The following is a 4,449-nucleotide window of genomic DNA, read 5'->3' as shown; positions in this document are numbered from 1 at the left end:
GTTATATATGAAAGACTATATTAGACCTATTCCTTAAGATAAGGGATAATTTTGATTAAAAACTCGTATTTTATCCATGCGTCCATTTTTTTTTATTGACTTGATATAGACGCCACATGTTACCGTACTATTAATCCACGTGTCAGGCTTTTTTTCCACCATTACAGTATACTTCAAAGGTTCTTGCCAAACAATATTACCGAATTCATCATAATTGCTTCTTTTACCGAATTCTCGTTCTTCGTATCTGTGTTGTTGTAATTTTCCACTATAAAATAGTCAATAGCAAAACATAGTTTCTTCAGAGTCCCTTTTGTAGATCCACAAGAGCATTCTCAATAAGGGCTTCACTTGGATAATCATGGCGCAATTAAGTGCTCATGACTTGTCTTTCATGTTTGGCCTTCTTGGTACGTTAAAATGCACCCTTCTCTTTTTTCTTATTCAAAAGGAAAATATAGTACTCTCTCCCCGTTTTAATTTAAGTATTTTATTTTCCTTTTTAGTCCGTTTTAAAAAGTATCTCTCTTTTTTAAAATTGATAACTCTTTACTCTAGCTAATATTCTACATAGCAAATTTAAGTCCAAGTTTCAAAAAGAATTTTAGTACATGCATCACACACATTTTTACTTTAGAACCATAATATTCAAAAGTTTTCCTTTTTTTCTAACTAAATTCCGTGCCTAGTCAAATTAAGATATTTAAGTTGAAATGGAGGAGGCATGTTAGTTAAACAAAGTTGTAGGAACTAGTCTTCTATCACTATTCAAAATACAAAACGTATATATTCAAATGCATTTAGTGTCGTTCTCCATTTAGCAAGACAATCCGCCACTCAATTTCCTTTCCTATAGACCTGGCTTACTAGAGGGTTTCCCATGCTAGTTAGAAGGCACCTGCAATCAGAGTAAAATGCATCTTTATCATTCATCATCTTTATATATTGATTTTGATCTCTCAATCTCTAACTTCTGTTCCATTGTTATGCAGGTAATATCGTTTCATTCATAGTGTTCTTAGCGCCGATGTAAGAGACTTTTCATATCTATGTCAGAACTTTTCAGATAATAATAACATATATGATGGACAAGTAAAATTAAGTTGCATTTCTCCATTTCGTTCTCTCTTTTTTTTTCCCAGGCCAACATTTTACAAAATATACAAAAGGAAATCAACAGAAGGATTTCAAGCAATACCATATTTGGTAGCACTATTCAGTGCAGGACTATTGCTATATTATGCTTACCTCAAGAAGAATGCCTATCTTATCATCAGCATTAACGCCTTTGGATGTGTCATTGAATTAGCTTACATCAGTTTGTTTCTCTTTTACTCACCCAGAAAGTCTTAGGTGAACTCCAGCAACCTCCCCTTTGCTCTTTCTCATTAAGAAAGAAACAGATTAATAAAAGCATATATACATGAATATGATTTAAGTTAAAGGATTAATTTATATATAATGACATTATGAAGATTTTTATGCTATTATTGTAGTTTAATATTGTAGTAGGTTAGATATCAATTTTACCAAGTTACCAATAAATGTTCACTATAGATATTTGGTAATAATTATTTTCTCAGTTTCAACTTAAGTGTCTTGCTCTCTTTTTTCCTTATGTTGCAAAAAGAATGTCCCTTTCTATCCTTTGTACTAACTTCTTAAATTTAACATTCTATGTCACATGTTTACGGCCACAAGATTTAAAACGTATTTTAGTACATTTCACACATTTTTAGTTTAAGACCACAAGATCAAAAAGTCTTCCTTATTTTCTTAAACGACGTACCGGGCCTCATAAACAGTCTGATTGTGTAAGTATTTTATTGTTAGTGCATAAAACTTATATTTGGTATGATGAGGAAATAAGTTGAGTTTAAATGGAGAAATGCGGATTCATATAGCCGACCCCAACTTGTTTGATCCGAGACATAGTAGTTGTTGTAGTGCATAAAACTTAGTAAGTATATGCACTAATAATATAAAGATTCTTTTACACTGTTAATGTCGTCTAACATGCTATATCAAGTTAGTTACTATTTTTACCAGATTACTAATTAATTATTTTAAGAGATAATTCTTTCTTTTTACCTTATAAATGATCTAATCATATAAAATATTGTTCTTACACTGCCAGTACATAAAATAACTCATATGGGTGTATAATGTAGTAGGAGTATGTATTTCCTACCGCTGTTAATTTGTTTCCTTTTGGCTTTGATTCTATTAACTCTATCGTAGTTGGGCTATTTGCAGATGTTCACGGGATGGCTGATGGTGTTGGAAGTGGGAGCCCTAGGAATGGTGATACTATTTTCTTATGTATTTGCACAAGGCTCTGAAAGAGTGACGAATGTGGGATGGATTTGTGCTGCTATCAACCTTGCTGTCTTTGCTGCTCCTCTATGCATCATGGTCTCATCGCATTTCTATTTCTTTCTTTTATCCCTTAATATATGCTTAGATTACTAGTAAACTCTTATGTATATGGGTTGCAGAGGCAAGCCATAAGAACCAAGAGCGTAGAGTTCATGCCCTTCACTTTATCCTTGTTCCTCACTCTCTGCGCCATTATGTGGTTTTTCTATGCCTTCTTCAGAAAGGACTTTTACATTGCTGTAAGTCATCAATAACATCATACTCTTCTTCTCATATTACTCCTTCTATCACTTTATGTGATACTTTTCACTCTCAAATTTTGTAAACTTTGACCATAATTTTATTTTTTTTTTCCATGAGAAGAATTGCAATTTATAATACTTTTTATAATATTTTTGAATATCTAAATTATAGTTTTAAAATATTGACTTGATTTAATCCAATTTAACTTCAAAAATTAGTCAAAATAACTTTCGAAAAATAGAAAATGCCACATATATAAATTGGGATGGAGAGAATAGCTTGTACCCATCTTTTCTCTTGTTATAGAAGTAATACTCCGTATGTTTCAATCTATACGGCAACATTACTATTTGAGACGGCAAAGAGGTTCTTCTTTGATTATGTTTTTCTTAAATAATTTTAAATATTCTGAATTATCAACTGTTATGGCTTATAGTACCTTTTTAAAAGTTTCTAATATATAAATTTTATTTGGAAAACGTAAAGACAGCTATATCTATATTTACGCAACAACTTTAGTTTTTACCGCGCCAAATAAAGTGGACTGAAAGAGGGAGTAATTTGATATTTCGTTTAATTTTGTTACCCTTTGTTGATGGTGCAGTTACCAAATATATTGGGCTTTCTATTTGGGGTCGTCCAAATGCTACTATATTTTGTTTACAAGGATCCAAAGAGAGAGAAGATTAATGAAAAAACGGATCTCGAAGAAGCTGCAAAATCCAAAGATATAGAAACCAGCATCAAGATTGAAGTTGAAGGTGGATCTGATAAGGCATTGCACTCAATGGAGATGGCTTTTCCAGATTGCGGAAATCAAAATAAGCAAGAAGATGATCAAGAAATGACAGGATCAGGAGTTTGAAGTAAGCAAGAATATTTATCAAGAAATTAGCTATTTGTAATATTTAGAACTTGTAACGGTGTGACTTATAAATGGCTTCCACTAATAATTCCTCAAACCAGTCGTACGTGTAAGACAATATTTATTCATACTCTATGTACACACTAAAACGATCAATGTATAATACGTACTTTCTATACACAAAAATGTTACTTTTCATGTGATTTAGTGTAAATATAAGGTGTAAGTATGTCACAACCCGATAGGTCGTTTTGAGTTCTAGCTTTCTGTTTCGTGCTTTAAAACTTTGAATAGCCTAGTTTGATGATTTATGACTTGCGTGTGTGGTCTGTTTGGATTTTCGGAAAGTTAAAATGTAATCTTTCAAAGAAAACTTGATTTTGAAACTTAAAAGTTATTAGAGTTGATCACGATCAACAATCTGAGTACACGATCTCAGATCGGTATTTTGATGATTCCAGTAGACCCGAAAGATTATTTTGGACTTGTAAATATATTTGGTTAGGGTTCAGGGTGACCCGAGATCGTTTCAGCGCTTATTATGGAAAGTTAAAAATTTGGAGTTATGAGCATGTGGATTAATCTTGAGTTTTAGCTTGTGCGCGAGTTCGTATTGGGTTATTAAACTTGTGTGGATGTTTGGAATGGGGCCCCAGGAGCTCAGGTATCACAACCCAAAATTTGCCTAGTCGTGATGGCACCTAACCCAACCTACTAGGTAAGCCAAATAACAACCAACACAATACTAGTAATAATGATAGGAGTCAAGAAGTAAAATACTGAACTTTATACAATAACCCAACGATTGGTAGTACAAGTCACGAGCCACTAAGACTTATATTTACATAGCTGGAATAAAAATAAATACAACATCTGTTTGAAATACATAAAAAGATTCTGAATCACTAACTACTAAGAACAAGTGGCAGCTATATCCGAGAAACATGTACATCAGCTCCCGC

The 4,449-nt window shown here is 32.6% G+C and overlaps 1 pseudogene; it reads left to right on the top strand.

The window, feature by feature from the left end:
* Positions 1-361: 361 nt before the first annotated feature.
* LOC107782235 (bidirectional sugar transporter NEC1-like) lies at positions 362-3,535 on the top strand (annotated as a pseudogene).
* The last annotated feature ends 914 nt before the right edge of the window (positions 3,536-4,449 follow it).

The sequence above is a fragment of the Nicotiana tabacum genome, chromosome 18 (genome assembly GCF_000715075.1).
Source record: "Nicotiana tabacum cultivar K326 chromosome 18, ASM71507v2, whole genome shotgun sequence".
Lineage (NCBI taxonomy): Eukaryota > Viridiplantae > Streptophyta > Magnoliopsida > Solanales > Solanaceae > Nicotiana > Nicotiana tabacum.
The sequence above is the reverse complement of the archived record's forward strand: the minus strand, read 5'-3'. Positions and strand labels throughout refer to the sequence as shown.